An 8,332-nucleotide genomic window follows, 5' to 3' on the forward strand; every position below is an offset into this window, starting at 1 on the left:
TTGACATGTTTACTCGATATGGATAGACCTAACAGCCTATTACAAAGCAGAAATAAGCGGACAACAGCCAGTCAGAACGCAGATTTTGGCTTGTAGCGTCTAAGTACACACCCATTTGCTAGCAGAGCACTGTTTGAGCTACCGGCAGTGAAGAAAGTGAGTGTAAAGAAAAAATGAGTGGAAAGCGACGAACTCGAACTATCTTCCAAAGCTGAGGAAATTGTTGACAAAAAAGGTAACAAGGCGTCAATTATATGGAAGTGGTTTGGATATCTGAAAAGCGACGACAGCGCAAATAAAGACGGTCTCGCGAAATATGCCGTCGGTCGGTGATAACCAAGACGGGAAACACAACAAATAAAACCTTTTCGGTCACCTGAAAAGGTACCATCCCAGCGACCACACCGAGAGTATGAAAATCGCGGGCCCATGTTAATGTTACTCCGTCCAAAAGTTTTGCAGACTAGTCTTTCTGGCAAAAAACCTATAATAGGGTAATTAGGGTTACATATGACCGAGCACTACCTAAAAGGTGTAGCATAGTGACTGGTTTACAATGTTTACATTTTGCACTTTTTACTCAGATTGCTACCTCTAAAACATTTGAGATATTTAAAACCAGTACACAATTAATATTTTATTTATCTGACAGTTAAGTACTTAAATCTGCCAGGGACTTTGTGGTTCACTTGTTTACATTTGTTGTCTTGGTTGTACCTCTGCAAACATTTTGAAATGTTTGCTGCCCTGCCAAAGAAATTTGATGTGATAGTACTGTAGTCACAGCTTTTAGTTTGATATTTTATAATCAGTTACAAGGCAAGCTAACTTGCATTGTTTTGTCAAGGCAGATAAAGCATGTTTGCTAAAAGTAAAATGTTAACATTTAGATTTAAAGTTTATCAATATTCTTTTATAACAAAATATATTCTCAACCAATCCATGTTTGCACAGTTAAATGTTTGCATTGTTATTTATGTTAATAAACTATATAGTTCAACTATTGAACCTTCTGGTTTCTTCAGGCATCATTATCAGTATACTTTTCAAGCGGGCAGCATTATTAAATTATATATCAGTAACAAATATCGATATCGATCAATATGGAAAAAAATATCGTGATAATATATTTTGCCATATCGCCCAGCCCTAGTTTAAATAGTCAGTAGTACAATTCAGTATCATTCACAGTAAGCACCGCTCCACTGTAATGTTTCCAAGCATATTTTTAGCATGTAAAGCGGATGATTCTCTACGTTGGTATTGGAGCGTGAGTAAAGTACAAAGCCTATAATAAAGAATAGTTTAGCATCCAAATACATCGCAAATGTAAAAACATTTTGATTGTAAAGAGAGCGTTTTTTTTATTCGTGTTCTGTTCTGAATATCATTCAATTTCAAGGATTTGTTGTGGAATGTTTTGAGAGTATCATCAAATAAGAATAATTCTCTCGTTTTAGTGATTCCCTAGTTATTCTTTTTATAATTCTAATCAGGTAAGGCAAGTAATATTCTCTGTGTCTTTATATAAATAAACCAAAACAAAAAGTTTGAGAACCGCTGCTTTATGGCATGTTTTGGATTGTGGTCAGCACAGAAAACAGCGCACGATTCTTAAATGGTTTGAAAGTTATATTGAAATGCTTACAAAGGAATGGATAAGAGGAATCGACATTTTTATTTAAAAACAAGTCATCTGAAACCTGACATCAAGTAAGGTGAGGAACAACGAATTTCACACACTTGGAAAATGCTTTTTATTTGAATGAGTGAATGTGACTCTTAAAAGAGCCATTGTTGCTGCCCTTAAAAGGACATTTGTTGCTTCATCTTCTGAGTTCCACCTGCAGAGCTTCTCGGAGGTTGCTCAGCAGAAGCTGGTTTCCCTCTGGTCTCAGGTGGACTCCGTCTCTGCACAGATGGAACAAGCCGATGTTTCTGTGGTGAATGCAGCGCATCTGCCTCTCTGCCAAGAAGCCAGACATGGCGCCGTTGATCCACCGCCGGATTCGTTCAATGCCATAGCCAGTCCTGCCAGTCTGTCCTCTCCAATTTAGACGGGGTAAAATGCCAGAAAACACCAGCCTGGTTCTGGGAAACATTTGTAAGACTTCGGTCAGGTCACTCTTTATTTCCGAAGAAAATCGAGGCGGTTGCGCCCACCCGACACAAACTGTTCCCTCCCAGGTGAATAATGAGAATATCTGGAGCTGTAGCTTAGGCCCTGAGAGAGCGCAGAGCTGGAAACAGCTGCTCCCAGAGTCTGCCTCCTCTGCCGTCCCAGGTGATCTCACACTGAAGACCGAGGTTTCCGTCCAGGCGCTGCTCACAGAAGCGAGTATGCAGTGTGCGGATGATGGAACTGCCGACGATCCAAACACGTGAAGCCATCTCAAAGACGAGTGAGGGAATGTGATTTACAACCGGTATTTATGAGTGTTGCACGTTTGGTTCCTAAAGGTGTTACAGGCCCCACCCATTTCCAGATTCAATAATTGGCTCGTTCTTACATAGTAGAGCACGTTCAGCATCATGCGCAGTCTTCAAAAACGGTGCTTTAAATCTCTTGACAAACTAAAAAACATAAATAACATTTGTATGTGTTCTAAACAAAAGACACAGGTTGTACTGAATGTCAGCTTGTTTATTTGGCTCAAGATTTATTAAGTCCACATGTCATGCAAACAAGAAATGCTTCTAACTAGGTCGAGAGCTGTCGTTGCGAATGTTCGTTGGAGCTCTACAGCACACATCTTCTCGACAGTCAAAGCGAGGTTACGTTATTGCCCATCGTGCACAGCAACCCTAAAGGCACAGGGGTGGCGGTGCCACCGGCTTGGGCCCGCCATCGCTGCTTGCAGCTATATTTAGGGCCCAAGCCTTGAAAAGGCAAGGCCCTATTGTTTTCGTTAGGATTAATATTTAGGGCCCAAGCCTTGAAAAGGCAAGGCCCTATTGTTTTCGTTAGAATTATTATTATTATTATTATTATTATTATTTTTTTTTTTACGACTATTGGGGCACTTTTGGGGCTCTTAACGTGCTCAAAAACTCTTGAAACTTTGCACACGGGTCAGAACCCGCGGCCATTAGGGCCGGGCTGAAGCTGGTACCCGGGTGTGGCAGGGGGGCTCGACAGCGCCCCCTGGAACAGGGTCCGAAATCTTGGTCCATAAATCAAACACGCTTGCATGTAATAATATGAAACTTGGTACACATATAGATCTCATCGTTTCATATATCCTTCATACTTTTACTTTTTACCTCAGCCCAACAGGAAATCGTCTATTTAGGTTTTTTGGAAAACGCATGCAATGGAATGTGAAATACTCCTCCTAGAGAATTCCACCAATCGCCACGAAACTCGGTCAGCATGAAGTCAAGACATTGAGCATGAAAAATAGTTAGCGGATTTTTGATATCTCGAACGGTTTGGCCGTGGCGAGGAAACGAAATGATGGCGCGAAAAGAGAAACAGGAAGTGTGTTATAACTTCTGCATACATTAATTGATCTCGATGAAACTTCAGCAGTGTGTTCGCTGTAAGAGGCCAATCGCATGGATGTGACTATTGTGAGTCAAAGTTATAGCGCCACCAACTGGCAGTAGGAAGTGTGTCACTTTCAAAATGCTTTGAAATCACCCTCTTATTTTTACCCGATTGACTTAAAACTTTAGGTGTATAATGTAAACACACGGCAGATGTAGACATGTGAAAGGATTATTGATATCTTCGATACTGTTGCCGCGGCAATGCTTCAAACTCGAATATTATTTTTTGATGCTTTTGAGACTCTTAGCATACTTGAAATTGCATGAAACTCGACAGACACATCACATTTATTAGCCAGTAGACATGTGCAAAGTTTCAGAAACGGGCGTGGTGCAGGGGCTCAGTAGCGCCACCTTTTGACAAAAGTGGGGGGGTTGCTTTACACTTTGACCCAAAGTCACAAAACTCAGTAATTATATTGTTCTCATCGAGCCGGACAACTTTCTAATTTACAGTCATTAGCTCAGACCAACAGAAAGTCAGCTATTTTGGTTTGAATGTGGATGTTTTGGAGAATTTTCTCTGCCTCTCTCACTGACCCTACGTCTCTCTGTGTCTGGGGGGAGGGGGGTGATTTGGCTGTTGAATGAGAATGCTTTTATTTTGGTTTTTCAAGGTTTTGGGGCCCTTAACGTGCTCGAAAACTCTTGAAACTTTGCACACGGGTCGGAACCCGCGACCATCAGGGCCGGGCAGAAGATGGTACCCGGGCGTCGCAGGGGGGCTCGACAGCGCCCCCTGGAATGGGATTCGAACACTTGTCCATATATCAAACATGCTTGCATGTAATAATATGAAACTTGGTACACCTGTAGATCTCATCGGGCCGAACAACTTTTGTGCTCTAAGTTTTACGCCAGCCCAACAGGAAGTCGGCTATTATGGGTTGTTTGGAAACACATGCTCTGGAATTATATATATTCCTCCTAGAGAATGAATCCAATCGCCACCAAACTCGGTCGGCATGAAGTCAAGACATTGAGGATGCTACATACCGGATGGATTTTTGATATCTCGAACGTTTTGGCCGTGGCGAGGAAATTAATTTATGACTAAAAAAGGACACAAAATGTGTTATAACTTAGTTCTATCTACAGTTACAAAACTCTGCGTGTATATTGTTCTCGTCAAGCCGAACAACTTTCTAATTTACAGTCATTAGCTCCGACCAACAGACAGTCAGATATTTTGGTTTGAATGTGGAACACATAGCAAATGAACTTTGAAGCTCCAAAAAGCACATAAAGGTAGCATTAAAGCAAGGAAGTGTGATATAACTTCTGCATACATTAACTGATCTCGATGAAACTTCAGCAGTGTGTCACATGGATGTGACTATTGTGAGACAAAGTTATAGCGCCACCAACTGGCAGAAGGAAGTGTGTCACTTTCAAAATGCTTTGAAATCACCCTCTTATGTCTCAAGTGAACAAACAGACCAACAGAGAGTCAGATATTTTGGTTTGAATGTGGAACACATTGCAAAGGAAACTTTGAAGCTCCAAAAACCCCATAAAGGTAGCATATCAAGGGAGCAAATAGCAAGGAAGTGTGTTATAACTTCTGCATACATTAACTGATCTCGATGAAACTTCAGCAGTGTGTCACATGGATGTGACTATTGTGAGTCAAAGTTATAGCGCCACCAACTGGCAGAAGGAAGTGTGTCACTTTCAAAATGCTTTGAAATCACCCTCTTATGTCTCAAGTGAACAAACAGAGCAACAGAAAGTCAGATATTTTGGTTTGAATGTGGAACACATTGCAAATGAACTTTGAAGCTCCAAAAAGCACATAAAGGGTGCATTAAAGCAAGGAAGTTTTGTTATAACTTCTGCATACATTAACTGATCTCGCTGAAACTTCAGCAGTGTGTTGCAGGGAAGAGGCCGGTCGCATGGATGTGACTATTGTGAGTCAAAGTTATAACGCCACCAACTGGCAGAAGGAAGTGTGTCACTTTCAAAATGCTTTGAAATCACCCCCTTATGTCTCAATTGAACAAACAGTTGATAAAGAAATCGGGTATCAATATATTGAATTATGAATTATTGCAGTGATCAACTGTGATGTCCGGTTAAGATGAAAATAAACTGGCTGCGCCATCTCTAAGCGATTATCTTTCTGAAACACGTCACAAAAACTTACAGAAACGGATAACACAAACATGATGTTGGAAATATTCACTTATCAGAATAGTTATATTAAACTTTAGTCTATTTCAGTTAAAGCCATTTAAGTTATAAAGCTGTCTCATGTAATTTCTCCTTTAATTCTATAATATAACCACTAGGTGGAGTTCTAAGCCTATTTTCTGTATTCTCGTTGTTTTAACGTATGAAGAAGACTTACATGTTGTTGAGAACGCAGTAAAGTGTGACGCATATTTCGTTCTGTGAGTTTTATGAGTACTCCGAGTCTTTATGAAACATATGTCTAAAGAAAGTAGGGATGGGCTTATCGATCCTAACGTATCAAAACTTCCGAGTATGATGTTGTTTTAGGGTTGTCTGACTAGAGCTGTCGCGATAGTCAATATATCGACTTATCACACGATATATGGAAATGAGCGCGATCATTTTTGGTGCCGCGATATATTGCAACTGATAATTTGTTTTATTATTAAAAATAATAATCAGATTCATTTTTACATTAAAATGAATGTCACCAACATTTTAGTTGATCGCGCTGCCTCTGTCATCTTGTCTGCACTCTGTGTCGGAGGCGGGGCTCAGGCAGCGTGTCCACACACACACAGAGAGAGAGAGCGGACACCGTCAGGTGAAGAGAAGGCGTGAACCAACTGCATTTTAAAGTGTTCTGTTTCGTGACATCTTCAGCGAGCCAGTTAGGAAGAACGAGTCCAACATGGAATTGATTTCAAAGCCGCAATCTTCAGCTCCGGTGTGGGAACATTTTGGCTTTAAGCCGAACGAGAGAGGAGAGCTAATTAACGTTGCGATTTAAAGTTGCCTTTTCAACTTTGCTCGCATCTTCCACGAAGGTTTGTCGGTTGTATACAATGTTTGCCTGTTTGAACATTCAAGCGATTTTACACTATTCAACTCAACAAATGTGAAAACAACTCAAATACATGTTTGCGAGCAGATTGAGTGACACAGCGATCGAGCAGCGTCGTGTCTAACGCTCGCTCGAACGCCGATGAGATTTCGCTTCGCTGCTGCTTAGCGTCTGAACGGACAGTTTCATACAACAAATTGTAAAAATACATGATATATTGAGGAGTCTGTTATGTCTCAAGTGAACAAACAGTTGAGAAAGAAATCTGGTATAATTATATTAAATTCTGGCATTATTCCAGATGACGTCCTGCTATATTTTTCTCTCGAAACAGCGGAAACAACTTAAACAAAATACTGCGTTATTTGTGCCCATACTAATACATTTAATACATCATCACAAACTATGAAAGTCGTACTTTTATTTGTGTACACTTAAAATAACAACAAAACCTTGTGCTTTTGTAAAATAAATAAAATAAACCGGCTGCGCTGTCTCTGTCTTCGCGATAATCTTTCTGAAACACGTCACAAAATTCAAGTGAACAAAATCAGCCATTCACGCAGTCTGTATTTTATCATCTCACAATGAATACAGATGCAACAAGCACGGCACAAAACGAAAATAATGATACTTCTCAGTTCTCAAAAGATTAAACTGAACTGTGCCTTGAATATCGTAACATGCGATAAAACCCTCTTAAAGAGACAGTAACAATTTAGCCTTCAGCCCTGAACATAGACATCCCAAGTCATTGAAAAGTACAAATGGTATTATTTTAAGTTTTTTAATTTCTCTCTTACGCTGTAAAATGTCACGTTTTTGAATGGCATGTAAAATGTAAAAATAATCACTCAATCTCCATTTTTTTCTCTGATCTGTTGCTATTTTAATGATTTAAAAATCAAAGCACTGACCATTTAAAGTGTGAGTTTGTACATTTTGAAATTTATAAACAGTCACAGCAATGCAGTGTTATTATGTACCTAGATAGTCTTTCAAATAAAATGAGTTTACCCCAAAAAGATATTTCTCTCATCATTTACTCACCCTCAGGCACGTGCACACATAGACATCAAAGGGGCTTGAGCACCTGCCCTTTTTCTTCCTCGAGAGAAAGTGCCCTTTTTTCTGGGGTGTTTATTTGTATTTTTTTATAAATAAATTAATATATATATTCCTGTTTATGCACAGCTTCCCTGTCAAACAAATATATTTATTAAATAAAAAATCAAACATCAGGTCGGTAGATGAGATTTTGTCGATGACCGCCCTCCCTCCCTCCCTCCCGTCGGTGTACAGTGCCTCGACTATACAGCTAATTAGCCAAAAGCAAATATAGTTAACTTGTGTCTTGCTAACATTCATGACTCATGAGCTACTAGCTAATGTAATAGGTTAGCTAAAGTCTAGCTAAGGCAATATATCATGGCCATACAGGCCAATATACTGTACTTACTGGAGACATTACAGGTGAATACAGTCACATTTGTGTGATGTACTTAACATAATGATAAATAATCTTATTATATCGTATGCTATGTATTGTGAATACACCCATGTTAAACATAAAAATTTACTTCCATTGCATATCATAGCAACACATAAGCGTAAATTATAATTACATTGATAAACCTGTACAAAGACCTCCAGATAAATACTGGCCTTCTGGATTAACACATTTAAGTGCTGCAAAAGATATTGACCTATGACATCCTATGACATAAAAAATTATTCTACATTTGAATTATCTCATAG

This window comes from Xyrauchen texanus, chromosome 3 (genome assembly GCF_025860055.1).
Source record: "Xyrauchen texanus isolate HMW12.3.18 chromosome 3, RBS_HiC_50CHRs, whole genome shotgun sequence".
In the NCBI taxonomy this organism is placed as follows: Eukaryota; Metazoa; Chordata; class Actinopteri; order Cypriniformes; family Catostomidae; genus Xyrauchen; species Xyrauchen texanus.